The 16,242-nt window shown below is 36.5% G+C and overlaps 1 protein-coding gene across 1 annotated transcript in view; it reads left to right on the forward strand.

Moving 5' to 3' along the window:
• Window positions 1–915: 915 nt before the first annotated feature.
• The window catches only part of CUNH1orf146 (chromosome unknown C1orf146 homolog), a 32,208-nt gene continuing 16,881 nt past the window's right edge, over window positions 916–16,242 (forward strand). The window contains exon 1 of the mRNA XM_004752599.3: window positions 916–1,030. The gene's annotated coding sequence lies outside the window, so the exon portion shown is untranslated. The remainder of the gene's footprint in view (window positions 1,031–16,242) is intronic.

A 16,242-nucleotide genomic window follows, 5' to 3' on the forward strand; every position in this document is an offset into this window, starting at 1 on the left:
GGCTCTCAATCCAGTCAAGTCACCTTGTGGTATAATGGGTAGAAAGGAAAGACTATCCTGCACTCTTACCCGTTGGGGCCCTCTGAGGCTTAATTTTAGATGCTTCTCTTAGCCCTCTGCAATTAGCCAGCTTGAAACATGAGGACCTTCCAAGGAGGGTCCTCTGGCAGAGCCAACCTTCCTGCCCACACCAGCAGCTGAATCAATTCCTTGGGTTCTGAAATCTACACGGTGTGGCTGGAGTCAGGTCTTGATTAATTTGACCTATCCAATCCTGGCTTTACTGTCCAATAGCAGCAGCAAAAGAGTGCCCCTAATTTTAATATCAGTTATACAACTCTAAACTTACAAAATGGTTACTTCAGGGAGTAATTAATCCACATTACAAAAGTGCTCCAAAGGATTTTTCCTGAAGCAGTATTGTTTTTCCCCCAGCAATTACGTGTTTTCCAAAGGAAGACCTAAATAGTTTTGCATCCCAACCATAAGCTCTAGGCAAGTGGTGGCTTTTCTTTTTCAACTTTTACGGTTCTGAACACCAGCACTTAATAATTTGCTGAGCTTCAGTCGGGTCTGAAAGCAATGGATTCCAAAAGAGTTAACACACAGGTTTTTCTATATTATAATTAGAGCCACTAATGAAAATGTGAGTCTGTATTTCATAATTTGGATGAAACGAGGCCACTTTGATTTTATATTGTCAATCAGAGTAAAAGAATTGAGTCTATATTTTAGAAAGTTGTGAAAAACCAACTTCAGGCCACTAAGTGAAACGCAGCAAACTAACTCCTTACTTTTCCTTAACCACTTAGCAGCTGGTGCAAACCATTTAATCTAAGGAGTAGGAAAGGCGGAGCCGGTTAGCGAGGTCTGCGGCTGCGCGAAGCCCAGCCAGTGGAGAGCGCGCATCGCAGCTGGAGTAGCCACGACCACGCCTGGGCCTCTGTGCCCCGCCCTCCAAGCATCAGGCTACTCGTGGAACGTTCTGGAAGTTTGAGAGCCGACCTGGGCCCAGGGACCTGCTGATTTGGTAGGTGTGTTTGCAACTAGTGAGGCTCTTCATGTTTTTCTTGCTTCCTTCACTTGAGACTGTGATTTTTTCCTCAGACGTGCCGAGGTCCAGTCTTTACCTCAGGGCTTCAGCGGGGTGAGAGAGGATCCGCCCCACTCTTCTTCGTGTGGAAAGTCGTGTGGAAAGGGGTTTCCTCATGTTTTTCATGTAGGATTGTAGAAATGTTTCTTTTCCAGAAGCCCTGTCATTGTGCAGCCTGCGAATTTATATTTTATTTACTTCCAGTGTTGTCTGCGATCTGTTTCCCCGCCAACTGTGGGGGGTAGGATGTCTCGAGAATGGAAGCGGCCTGGAGATCTTGTAGGCCAGCCTCTCACGTGTCAGTTGAGGCGACTGAGCGGGAACACGATATATGGGAGATTTTTGTGTATGTGTGCGCAGGGTTAAACAGATTTGAATTTGAAAAACAAACAAAACCCTAATAGCTGGGAATACTAGGGCCTTGGAACCAGCGAAGACTTAAAAGGCCTTGAGTTCGACCTTTTTATTTTCAGATGAAGAAGCAGGCCGACTAGATGTGCAGTGATTTGCCCAGAGTCGCAGATCTGTGGTGTGGGTGAGCCGCCTGCCTGGCTGCTAGTCCAGGAGCACTTCCCCAGAGATGCAGAGGGGATCCTTGCTGCCTCAACCCTCGTTTTCTTACTCATTTCTAGTCGTTCATGGTACGCTGTTGGGGATCTACTGGTTGCAGTTCCTTTCGCACTTAAAATTGCACAAAATGACTAAACCACTTGTAGCTTCAGTTAAATTGTTCACAAAACCCACATATAAGGGTATGAAGAATTAAATGACTATTTAATTATATTGACTATATAGGATATACTATTTAATTAATAATGACTATATATGAAGAATTAAATGACTGTATTGAGTGAGTGTATTTAAGAGGGTGGTCATTAGCTAAACAGTAAATTAAATTGTATGGGAGGGGAAATAAAAGTTGCAGCCCTTTCCCTAGCCAGGTAGCCATTTACTCGTTCAAAAACAAATTTTTTAAAAAAGATTTAAAAAAAAATGTATTGCAAAGAGAGAGAGCACAAGCAGGGGGAAGGGTAGAGGGAGAGGGAGAAGCAGGCTTCCTGCTTAGCAGGGAGCCCAATGGGGACAGGATCCCGGGACTCTGGGATCATGACCTTAGCCGAAGGCAGACACAACCAACTGAGCCACCCAGGTGCCCCCGAAACAAATGTTTGAGTATTTACTGTGTGCCTGGTGCTGGAGATACAGTATTCAGTAAAACAGAAGGTGTTCTCTGCTCTCATAAAGCTAGTTGGCGTTCATTCATTCATGCAATAAATGAGGAAATTAGAGAACATTTGGTACCAACCCAGCAGGAAGAACTTTCTAATTATTAGATTTGTTCAGAAGTAGAATGAAACTGCCTTAGGAGATACTAACCGTAACTAAATGTGACTTTCATCTGGGTTAGTTGGTTTCTCGATTTTACTTCGAACTAATTTTGTATTAAATAACATGACAAATATTAATTTGACATTAAGATGTTTATGATTTAGGGAAAATTAAATGTGTTTATAAATAATTTTGTTGGGCAAAATATGGTAGGTGCTCAGCAGAAGTGTTGTGAGGTGGAAGGAAGGAAAGGTCTCATTTGAACTGAAGGGGATCAGGGTTTGTTTCTTGCAAGAGACAGGAGTTTTAATGGGCCCTGAAGGAGAGGTAGGATTTTTTTATAGATATTCTTTTTAGAATAGTTTTAGATTTACAGAAAGATTGAGGTAAAAGTCCAGAGTATTCCTATATACTGTTTGTTTCGTTTCCCCTATTACTGACATCTTGTACTATATGGTACATTTGTCACAATTAATGAACCATTATTATTGCATTATTATGAACTAAATTTTGAACTAAAGTTCATAGTTTATTATGATTTCCTTCGTTTTTTACTTAATGTTTTTTTTTCCTATTCCAGGATTTCAGTCAGTATAGCACATTACATATAATTATAATGTTTCCTTAGGTTCCTCCTGGCTGTGACAGTTTCTCACACTTTCTTTGTTTTTGATGACTTTGATGGCTTTGAGGAGTGCTGGTCAGGTATTTTGTACTATGCCCTACTATTGGAATTTGGTGTGTTTCTCAGGGTAGGACTGGGATTATGGATTATTGAGATGAAAGTTACATTATATCAGTGATATATACGATCGATGTATTGATGGCTATTAATATAGAGTTTGACCACCTGGCTGAGGTAGTACCTATCATTTTTCTCCAGTGTCTCTTGGAGGCAGTGTCAGGAGATTTGTCTCTTCTCCCCATTTAATAATTTTTTCAATCCTTTGTATCAGTATGGATGTGTGGATATTTGTTTTGTACTTGGAATTATATTATTTTTTTACTTATTTTGCTACTCACATTGTTCCAGCTTTGGCCATGGGAGTCTCTTTCAGTTGATTCCTTTACTTTTTGTCATACTCCTCTCAATGTGAGATTTTTCTTTGTTTTGTTTTTAATCACTTCCTTACTTTCTGGCACTACAGAATACTCTAGGCTCAGCTTATATATTTATTGTCCCACTCCTAGAATGAGCCATTTCTTCAAGGAGCCCTGTTTCTTTTTATTGGCAAATGGTATTAGAAACCAAAGTGATTGTTGCTGAGAAAGTATCAGTTCTTTTAGGCCCCTCTCATGACAGAGCAAGGAAATATATACTTGTGTGTACTAATTAATGCATGGCTACACGTTCATTAATAAGTATTTATGTATCTATTCATTTGTATCTCTGTTAAACTAAAAGTGATTCCATACTGATGTTGCCAACTCTAATCCATTACCACCTGAATCATTCTAGCCTTGAAAGTAGATTAAAAAGAAGATTTAAGCAAAAGTATGAAGAATAAAGTTTAAAAATGCTGTCATGAACCTTCTTGTACAGATATTTTATTACATGTTGCATGCATTTCTTTTCAGTATAAACTTGGGAGTATAATTTCTGGGTGTGTATCTTCAACTTTGGTAGATATTTCCTGTCAAGAACTCTGAAAAGTCTTAGATTCATCCTACTTGCAAGCTAACAAGTTGGCCTGATATTGTTTGATGCTGGCAGAAGATACTTGCTGCCTGGACCAGGCACAGGTTTTAAAAGAAAATTATGGCAAAAGTAGTAGCCAAAGATTTAGGTTCTTAATGGTTTCCCTGGCTTCCAAATCCCACAAGAGGTAGACATGTTGGAATAGCACAAGTGGATTTAGACACTTGGAATTGGTTACATTAACAGAGGGGAGCCCTAACTAATGAGTGATGACAAGCCTGCTCAGTGCATTTCTCAGTGTTGCTTATTGCAAATGAAAAATGACCTGGGTAAAGAGTGAAGGCCTGATATTCTTGGCATTTTCAGAAAACAAAAACAAAAACAAAACCCCAAAACCATGCAGGGACACTAGGGCCCATCAAAGATTACCCCAACAATGTCTAATCATCTTCCAAAATGGTTATATTAGTTTATATTTCAGTTACCCTGTGTAAGAGCCCTTGTTGCATATCTTAACCAGTTTTTTTTTTTTAACTCTCTTATTTTTGTCACTTCATGCAGCCATTCTTAACTGGATTCTGTAAGCGAATTAAACTTATAGAACATGATTTGAGTGATTATTTTTTCATTCCTTCCAAGGATGGTACAAATCTAGTACCATTCTAGATGCATAGGAGAGAACCAAGATCATGATATACCATGAATGTTTTAGGGAGGGCTTGGAAAATTATGGCTCATGAGTCAAACCTGGCCCTCTACCTTTGGAGCCAAGAATAATTCTTTATATTTTAATTTTTTTATTTTTAAAACATCTTATTTATTTATTTGACAGAGAGAGATCACAAGTAGGCAGAGAGGCAGGCAGAGAGAGAGGAGTAAGCAGGCTCTCCACGGAGCAGAGAGCCCGATGTGGGGCTGGATCCCAGGACCCTGGGATCATGACCTGAGCTGAAGGCAGAGACTTTGACCCACTGAACCACCCAGGTGCCCCAAGAATAATTCTTTACAGATTTAAGTGATTAGTAAAAATATTTGTGATGGATGAATATTATGTGAATTTCATATCTTCATGTCCTTAAATGCAATTTTAAGAAATATATTAGTTTACTTTTTGTCTGTGGCTGGCTGTATCCATGCTATAGTGGTAGAGTTGAGTCATTGCAAGAGACTATATGGCCCACAAAGCCTAAAATAGTTACTATCTGGTCTTTTACAGAAAATACAAATAAATGAAAGGACATTCTGTGTCCATGGATTGGACAACTTACATTCTTAAGATGTCCATTCTACTCAAAGGTGTATGTGACTATTAGTGCCATCTTCTCTCAGCCAGAATTTCCTGAAAAAAAATTAGTAAATATTCTCTTTTCCTTTTCACATTGGTTATTCAAAACCCAGCCAAAAATGAAGTTTAGTGCTCAGTTGCTTATATTCTCTTTTGAGCATTCTACACACTAATATATATGTTTAAATATATTTATACACCATTTTCATTCCATTTCCTTTTTTTTAAAAATATTTTATTTATTCATTGGACAGACAGAGATCACAAGTAGGCAGAGAGGCAGGCAGAGAGAGGAGGAAGCAGGCTCCCTGCTGAGCAGAGAGCCCGATGCGGGGCTCGATCCTAGGACCCTGGGACCATGACCTGAGCTGAAGGCAGAGGCCCAACCCACTGAGCCACCCAGGTGCCCCTCCATTTCCTTTTTTAATAGATTTTATTTATTTATTTGATAGAGAGTGAGACACATGGAGCATGAGGGGGTGTTGGGGCAGAGGCAAAGAGAGAGCAGGAGAGAGAATCCTTAAGCAGGCTTCCTGCTAGTGTACAGATCCCCTCATGGTACTCAGCTGGAGGACCCGGAGATCATGACCTGAGCTGAAATCAAGAGTTGTACGCTTAACCATCTGAACAACCCAGGAGCCCCTGTTAATCCTCTTGATAGCCTTATGGGGTAAGAAGTGTTATCCATATTTTACAGATGAGGAACTGCATGAGAAGTTATGTGATTTGCCCTAGATCAAATCATTTACAATTAGTAGGTAGCAGAGCCAAGGATTCAAATCAGGGAGCCTCACTGGAGACCACACATTCAAACAGTACACCATATTGCTACTTCATGATGTGGTTTAATCCTCACAGAGGTGTTATGAAATAGGACTGTTATTTGCATTTTACAAATGAGACAGCTGAGGTTTAGAAAGGTAAAAATGACTTGCCTGAGTGCACATAACTAGTAAGTAAGTGAAGGGACCAGGATTTGAATCTAGGTACTCCAACCACAGAATTTGTGCTCTTAATTATGTTATACTGCTCTGAAGTTGACTACACAGTCTTTTAAAGAATAACCTTTAATACCACATACTTTAATCTTTTAAAAAAATCTTTAAAAGAATCTTTTAAAGAATAACCTTTAATACCACATACTTTAATCTTTTAAAAAAATCTAAAAACTCTTGGTCCCATTTATTCTAGGTTTTGATTTAATGTTTGAGAATTCCCAGTATCTGGAACCTCTTAAAGCCATGCTGGGTGGATTGTCAAGCCAGATAAACATTGTGCTTTCCTGAGTTTGTCTCAATTCTCAGTCCAGAAAGGATTCCTAGGGCTTCCTTCCTCTCTTTAAAGACTCACTTCAGTGCTGCCCTCTTTCTCTCCTTGTACATAGAAACTTATCGATCTATCCTCACCTTGGTGATTTCTGTGCTTTAAGAAAATGAAGAATAGTTGCTTCTTACAGAAATGAAGGAGAACTCTGTTTGATAATGAGCAAAATTCTAAAATTTTTTTGTGTTTTACTTTTGTAAAAGATGTTACCACTGAAAGAAGATACCATAAAAGTAAAGGTGTTTTTTCTAGCCTTATAAGCAGTGCAGGTTACTTTCACTAAAAGTTGAATGTGTTTTTCCTTTTGGAAAATAATTGGGTTATAGTAACTTCTGGGACCTTTTTCAGTGACTATTAAGGTGTTTCAAAAAGGCTAATTTTCACTTCATAACAGAGGGTTAAGTTCTGTTTTCTTTGCTTGATTTTACCTGCCTGGTATTAATTTTGGTTTCCATAGCAGCAAGAGTAAGCTACTGGTAATGGAGTAGCTAGAATTGCTGCAGATTTCACAACTTCCACACAAGAGATATTTTAATATGGACCATATCTTCTTTATCCATTCATCTGCTTGGTTCTTTCCAGTTTGGCGACTGTGGCCATTGCTGCTATGAACACTGGGGTACAGATGGTCCTTCTTTTCACTACATCTGTGTCTTTGGAGTAAATACCCAGTAGTGCAATCCATCAGAAAAGATGAATACCCAACTTCTGTATCAACATGGATGGGAGTGGAGGAGATTAAGTCAAGCAGAGAGTCAATTACCGCATGGTTTCACTTAGTTGTGGAGCATAAGGAATAACACGGAGAGTATTGGGAGATGGAGAGGAGAAGTGAGTTGGGGGAAATCGGAGGGGGAGAAAAACCATGAGAGACTGTGGACTTTGAGAAACAAACAGGGTTTTGGAGGGGAGGGGGTTAGGGGTTGAGTGATCCTGGTGGTAGGTATTAAGGAGGGCACGTATTCCCTGGAGCACTGGGTGTGGTACATAAACAATGAATCTTGAAACACTGAAAAAACAATTACACAAAAAAAATTTTTATTAGCTCAAGTGTTGAACACCTGCTTCTTACACAACAAAATCTGTTAACTTAAAAATGAAACACATCATTTTTAAACATTTTTGGATCTACTTAAAAGCTTTGAAGAGATTCAGGCATATTTTACGTATATATTTAATATGTACATTAAATACATAATGTTTATAATATATACTTATGTAATATACGTTAGTTATATATACTTATGTAATCTGTGGTATATGTAATGTATAATTATGTTATTAATCACATATACATATCAATACATATTATGTTATAATACATACAAATTACATAATACATATTTATATATAATAAAATACATAGAATACATAATATAAAAATTATTGAGGTGTAATTGATGTATAATGAATTGCACTGGATGATATGATGTTTTGATACATTTATACAATTGTGAAACCATTACTGCTAATCAATACAGTGAACATACCCATCATCCCCAGAAGCTTTTTCCTGCATGTTTGTATTTTTCCCTTCTGTCCCCATTATTCCATCATCTCATAACCATGGTTCTGTTTTCTATCACTGTAGATTAGTTTGCATTTTCTGGAGTTTTATTTGGAGTTTTATGAAGAATATATTCTTGATAAAAATCATTTACCAGATATATGTTTTGCAAATTTTTTTTTCAATCTGTGGCTTCTATTTGTATTTTCCTAATAGTGTCTTTTGAAGGGGAGAACTTTTTAAACTTTGATTAAGTTCAGTTATCAACTTTTTTTGTATGGATTGTGGTTTTAGTGTCATATGTAAACATTTTCGCCTGACTCAAGGGTACAAAGATGTCCTATTTTTTTTTTTTAAAGATTTTATTTATTTATTTGACAGAGAGAGATGACAAGCAGGCAGAGAGGCAGGCAGAGAGAGAGGAGGAAGCAGGCTCCCTGCTGAGCAGAGAGCCCGATGCAGGGCTCGATCCCAGGACCCTGAGATCATGACCCTAGCCGAAGGCAGCGGCCTAACCCACTGAGCCACCCAGGTGCCCCTAAAGATGTCCTATTTTTTTCTATACCATTTACTGTAGTTTTATGTTTTACTTGTACGTCTGTGATCCATTCTGAGTTAACTTTTGTATATGATGTGAGGTAGGGATCCAAGTTTTCTTTCTTTTTAACTTATGGAAATCTAATTGTTCCAACACCCTTTGTTGAAAAGACTATCCTTTCTCCATTCAGTTGCTTTGGCAGTTTTGTCAAAAATCATTTAACCATAAATGTAAAGTTTATTTCCTTATTTAATTCTAATGATATATAAGTAAACACTTAAGCCAGTGCTGCAGTCTCGTGTTTGCTGTGGCCTTATAGTAAGTTGTGAAATTAGGTAGAGAAAGTGAAATTTTGTTTTTTTTTTCCAAAATTGTTTTGGCTGTTCTTGGTCCTTTGAATTTTCATATACACTTTAAGGTCAGCTTGACAAGTTCTGCAAAAACAAAGAAACTAGTAGGATTTGTGATAGGGAATGTATTTATTAAATCTGTAGATCAATTTGGGAAGAACTGCCTTTACAAATACTGAGTTTCCAATCCAAGAACATGGAATGTCTTTATATATATAGGTCTTCTGTTAACTTCTTTCAACAGTGATTGGCTGTTTTCAAAACGTAAGTCTTGCACTTATTTTGTTAAGTTTATTTAAATTATTTTATTTTTTTATACTATTGTGAATGCAGTTTTCTTAATTTCATTTGGAAAATGTTTTAATTGAAGTACAATTAAGATACAGTGTTGTATTAGTTTTAGATGTACAACATACTGATATGACAATTCTGTACATTACTGAATACTCACCATGATAAGTGTAGTCACCATTTGGCACCATACAATGTTATTAGTATTACTGACTATATTACCTATGCTGTACTTTTCATTTACCTGACATTTATTTTAGAACTGGGAATTGTATCTGTTATTCTGCTTTATCTATTTCACTGCCTGCCCTGAACCTTCCCCCTGGAAACTCCTAATTTGTTTTCTGTATTTCAGTGTCTATATTGTTTTTTTGTTTGTTTTGTTTCTTATATTCCACATATAAGTGAAATCATATGGTATTTGTGTTTTTGTTTCTATCATTTAGCCTAATGCCTACTAGATCATTTGCAAATATCTTCTCCCATTCAGTAGGTTGTCTTTTTGTTTTGTTGATGGTTTCTTTTGCTGGGCAAAAACATTTTATTTGCTGTAATCCCAGTAGTTTTGGTTTGGTTTGGTTTCCTCTGCCTTAAGGAGACAGATACCTAAATATGTTGCTAAGGCCTGAGAGATTATTGCCAGTGTTTCTTTTAGGAGTTTTATGGTTTTAAGGTCTCACAATTAGGTCTTTAATTCATTTTGAGTTTATTTTTGTGTATAGTATAAGAAAGTGGTCCAGTTTCATTCTTTTGCATGTGGTTGTCCAGTTTTCCCAGCACACTTATTGAAAATGCTGTCTTTTCTCCATTATACACATTTTTGCTTCCTTTGTTGTAGATTAATTTGGCCTTATAAGAATGGGTTTATTTCTGGGCTCTCTATTCTATTCCATTGTGCGTCCAATTTTGTGCCAGTACCATACTGGTTTGATGACTCTTGCTTTGTAGTGTATCTTGAAATCTCGGATTGAGATACCTCCAGTTTTATTCTTTTTTCTTAAGATTGGTTATTTGAGATTTTCCATATTTACATACAAATTTTAGGATTATTTATTCTAATTCAGTGAAGAATGCTGTTGGTATTTTGATAGGGACTGCTTTGAATCTGTAGGTTGCGTGGGTTAATATGGATGTTTTAACAATATGGATTCTTCTAATTAATGAGAATGGTAATTGTGTCATCATCAGTTTCATCAGCAATGTCTTATAGTTAGCAGAGTATAGGTCTTTTATCTCCTTGGTTAAATTTCTAGGTATTTTGGATTGTTTGTTTTTTTCCATCTGTAAATGGCTTATTTTATTCATTTCTCTACTACTTTGTTATTGAAGTATAGAAATGCAAAATTTTCTATGTATTAATTTTGTATTTTGCAACTATACTGAATTCATTTATCAGTTCTATTTTTTTTTTTTTTAGTAGAAACTTTAGGGTTTTATATGTGTAGTATTATGCTGTCTGTGTATAGTGAGGGATTTACTTCTTCACCAATTTGGATGTCTTTTTTTTCTATTTCTTGTCTGATTGCTGCAGTTAGGACTTCTAGTACTGTGCTGAATGAAAGTACTGAGAATGGATTGCTTTGTTTTGTTCCTGACCTGCAAATTTTGTTCCTGACAGTTTGCTTTGTATTTCACCTTTGAGTGTGATGACAGCTGTGGGGTTTTCATTTATGGCCTTTATTATGTTGAGATATGCTCCCTTTGAACTCATTTTCTTGAGAGTTTTTAATCACGAGTGGATATTGTATTTTGCCAAATTTTTTTTTGCGTCTATTGAGATGATCATACTCTTCTTATTCCTTTTTTTTTTTTTATTAATGTGATGTATCACATTGATTGATTTGCCAGTATTGGACTACCCTTGCATCCCTGGAATAAATCCAACTTGTTCATGGTGAATGACTTTTTAAACATATTGTTGAATTTGATTTGCTTAGATTTTGTTGCGTATTTTTGCATTTATGTTCATCAGAGACATTGGGCTATAGTTTTCTTTTTTAGTAGTGTCTGTCTAGGTCTGGTATCAGGGTAATGCAGGCCTTGCGGAATGAATTTGGAAGTTTTCCTTTCTCTTTTATTTCTTGGAATAGTTTGAGAAGAACACGTGTTAACGCTTTTCTAACTATATATGTATTTATCTTTAGAAAGGTTTTTAAAGTTTTTATTTTAATTCCTGTTAGTTAAGATACAGTGTTATTTTAGTTTCAGGTGTACAATATTGTGATTCAACAATTCCATACATCACGCAGCACTCATCATGGCATGTATACTTCTTAATCTCCATCACCTTTTTAATCCACCCCCCCATTCCTCTCTGGTAACCATCAGTTTGTACTCTAGAAATGGGTTTAATTTTTCTAGTTTTTTAAAAATGGAGTAAGGTGCCAATTTGAGACCTTTTTGAATTTAGTCTTTTAAAGCTATAAATTTCCCTCATACTGGTTTAGCTATATCTCATAAATTTTTGATATTTTTATTTTTGTTCTCACTTAGCTCAAAATATTGTCGAATTTCCTTTGTGATTAGTTTTTTTTTTTTTTTTTTTTTTTTTTTTTTTTTTTTTTAAGATTTTATTTATTCATTTGACAGAGAGAGATCACAAGTAGGCAGAGAGGCAGGCAGAGAGAGAGAGGAGGAAGCAGGCTCCCTGCTGAGCAGAGAGCCCGATGCGGGACTCGATCCCAGGACTCTGAGATCACGACCTGAGCCGAAGGCAGCGGCTTAACCCACTGAGCCACCCAGGCGCCCCTGTGATTAGTTTTTTGACTCATGTATTTCTCGGGTGAGTTTAATTTCTTTATATGAAGAAATTTGTCTTATATTGATTTCCAATTTAATTCTCTTGTGTTAGAGGACATACTTCTTATGGCTTTTGTTTCATGTATTTTGGGTCTCTGTTAATGGCAGTGCACTTACAGTTGTTATATATCCCTAATATATGGACTCATTCATCATTGTAAAGCATCTCTCCTTGTCTCTAGTGATGTTTCTTGTCAATTTTGTTTTTTATTAATATAGCTACTCCAACTGTCTTACGGTTACTGTTTGCATGATGCATCCTTTTTCTATTTTAGGAATTTTCATTCCATTTACATCTTTGAATCTAACACAGCATATAGTGGATTTTGCTTTGACTGGAATATTTTATCTGTTGACAGTTAATATAGCAGATTTATGCTTACTATTTAGGTTTTTAAAGAGATATAATCCACATAACACAAAAATAACCATTTTAAAGTGAATTAAAATGAATTTTTAAAGTGAATTAGAGTGAATTTTAAACTCAGTGATATTTTAGCATATTCACTAAGCTGTACAACACTCACCACCATTAAATTTATAATTTTATTATTTGTTCTTTTTTTTTGTTTTTGTTATTTGTTCTTTATATGTATTTGTTGTTTCTGTTACTTTTTTACTACCATTTTTGTGATATATGAATATATTTTAATTACCACTTTAATTTCTCTGTTAATTTCTTTCCTTTTATTAAGTTTTTTTTAGTGCTTTCTCTTGAGATTACAATATGCTTATTATTATTATTTCAGATTAATACTTTTTCTTGGCACTATAAAATGGATTCTCCCACTGTAGGATATTAGAATGACTTGCTTACAACCAAAATAACTTATTTTGTTACTAGAAGCCTATTGTCAGCATATCTTTTTTTTTTTTTTAAGATTTTATTTTTTGACAGAGACACAGCAAAAGAGGGAAAACAAGCAGGGGGAGTGAGAGAGAGAGAAGAAGCCTTCATGCTGAGGGGCTTGATCCCAGGACCCTGAGATCATGACTTGAACTGAAGCAGATACTTAATGACTGAGCCACCCAGGCCCCCCTGTTGTCAGCATATCTTATCACTAATTTATAGGAACATAATTCATTGACCAACTACTTAGTAATCACTATTGTGTTAAGTGTTAAGGGAGTATAGTAAGGAGTTGAATTCATATCTTAAGTAGAGGGAAATCCTCTAATGATATTATTTAGGGAAAGGTAATTGTGGGATAGTATTTGTCTGAGAAGGTTTTCTAGATTGAGATGGGAAGTTTGCATATGCGGGGATTAGAGGGAGTATTTTAATGAGAAACCTGAGAGAATTTTGGAAGAGTTTAGAATAAGGATGGTATATATAAATGACATCAATGGAAGTAAAAGGAATTAATCAAAATACCATATGCTTCTTATCTCAAATGGCACATTGACCTCATTTGTTTATCTTTTCTTCTTCTCCATACATTTGAAATGATAGTAAGGATTTTTCAAATTAGCAAACTATTAATAAGGAAAGAGTAAAGTAGCAAGTCAGAAACTTAAATGAGTATGAGGAAACAAAGAGAGGAATGGTAATCAGTTTGGTTATAAAAGAAAGTTATCTGAGTGCCTACAAAGGGAGAAATTAATGAGAAGAGAGGACCTTTGACTCATGGACAAGAGGCTGAGTACTGTACTTGGAAGCATCAGGTATTGGTGCACCTCAAGAGCAGAGTGTGGAAAGAGAAGATTATTGAAAGTTCATAAGGAAATATTATTAGAACTTCCTTGGGTTCTCTTCTCCATCCTGAACATTCAGGAGAATTCATCCTACAATTCTTCTGTGGAGAAGGCTGGAGGTTTGTTTCTGGAGACATTCATCTGGGAAGATGGATTCGGGAATATTGGGCACATCTCTTACCTTATAAGAGATGTCTTCTGTAACCATCCAACATAAATCAGTAGCCTCCAGCACTCATTCTCCATGTACTCTGACTTATTTTTCTCCATGGCACACATTGCTCCCTTCCATCACTCTCTCCTTATCACCTATATTTGTCTTTTTTTTTTTTAATTGCTGGAATCATCTGACTAGAACAGAAGCTTCATGAGGGTGGAGGTTTGTTTGTTTTGTTCACTGTTGTGTCCATATTCCCTATCATATCAAATACATAAATATTTTTAGTAATAAATACATAAGTAAGAACAATTAAGGATCACTAGAAATTTGAGGGAAACTTCCGATGAAAAGTAGATTAAAGAATCAATAAAAGAGGTATGTAGAAAGCTGAGACAATGTGGACAACAGAAGAAAACTTTTAAAAAGTGTAGTTAGTTACCTCAGAGTGATGAGATACTGAATTCATAAAACAAAGGGATGCCATGAAGAAGAGTGATTGAAGAATAAGAACTACTAACAAAAAATATATATATACATGTGGTAGTTTAAATTTTAAAAAATAAAACTCTTGGCTTCCGGTTTCTAGTCCAGCATGTAAAGAGCATGGGAACTACTAATTCCATCCTAACAAGTAAAATGCTGAACAAACTGAAAAATCAACGACTCAAATCTGTCAGAGAAGTGAGGTCACAGGGTAAACTTCTGTGCCCCAAATTGTAGAGATAGAAGGATTGATAATGAAGAATCACTTACTGGAGCAGAAATCAATAACCAGGAACCTCTGCAGATACCAGTACTGGGATGGGATGGGAAAACCTAAAGTATAATTGAAGAATTGCCAGGAGGCACTGTGTCAATAAGTGGGGAGACCCACTAATTAGGGTGCCCTGCCTTAATATGAGCTGTCCAAGCAGAATCCCATCGACTAGGTGGTTTAAACAACAGACATTTATTCTCTCACAGTTCTGGAGGCCTGAAGTCCTAAGATGGGGGAGCCATCCTGGATGGATTCTGGTGAGAACTTTCATCCTAGCTTGCAGACAGTGGGCCTCTTTTTTGCTGTAGAATCTCTTAAGGGCACTGATCCCATCATGAGGGCCCCACTGTTGACTTCACCTCATCAAAGCCTGATTATCTCCCAAAGGACCCATTTTGAAATACCATCAAATGTGGGACTAGGGCTTCATTATATGATTTTGGTGGAACATCATTCAGTCCATAGCAGGCCCCCACACTTTTGTGAGTTCTACCTCTGGGAGCACTACCAGCTTCTCACAGTGAATGTTGAAGAAAAATTCTTTTGTGCTTCTGGCAGGGGAAGAATAAAAAATTTTTGAAATATGTGAGAGCATCCTGTTCTTTAAAATTCTGACTTCAAGATAAGGCACCTGAGTGGTTCAGTTGGTTAAACATATGATTCTTGATTTCAGATCAAGTCATGATTCCAGGGTTGTGAGATCAAGCCCTGCTTTGAGCCCTGTGCTGGAGGTGGAGCCTGCTTAAGACTCTCTCCTCCTCTCTCTCAAAATAAATAAATAAATAAAATAAATAAAATAAAATAACTAAAAAAAAGTCTTCCCTCAAGAGAAGCTACTTTACCAGAACCTAACCCTCATGGTATTTTCTCATAGACTAATCAGTATGGGTAAAGGGAAATACCAGTGTTAGCCTGCTCAGGCATCCTGTCCCACCTAAACAGGGGGAAAAATTCTGAGAAACACTAGTGAAATTCACAGCTTAGCAGTGCAGGCTCCTGAAAAAACTTGAGATGTAATAGTAGGACTATAGAATCCTCCTCCCTTTATACCTTACCGCCGTGTCAGCAAAAGCCTGTGTACCAGTTTCTTTTACCAAATAGGTCATGTTAGGCTTTCAACAAAAAACTAAGGCATACTAAAAGGGGGAAAACATAATTTGAAGAGACTGCATCAGAGTCAGGCCAAGATATAACAGGGATGTTGGAATTATCAGACTAGGAATTTTAAACAACTGTAATGGCTACATGGGAGGATGTAATGGGAAAAGTAGACAATATAACAAGAGCAGATGGGTAGTGTAAGCAGAGAGATGGAAATTGTAAGAAAGAATAAAAAAAGATGTGTTAGAAATAAAAGAGAATGTAACAGAAAAAAAACAGGAAAAATGCATCTGGTGGACTCATTAGTAGAATTGACACAGCTGAGGAAAGAATCTCAGAGCTTGAGAATATGCTAATAGAAACTTCCAAAACTGA

The sequence above is a fragment of the Mustela putorius genome, unplaced genomic scaffold (assembly GCF_011764305.1).
Source record: "Mustela putorius furo isolate JIRA1106 unplaced genomic scaffold, ASM1176430v1.1 tig00003853_pilon_pilon_pilon, whole genome shotgun sequence".
NCBI classification, from domain to species: domain Eukaryota; kingdom Metazoa; phylum Chordata; class Mammalia; order Carnivora; family Mustelidae; genus Mustela; species Mustela putorius.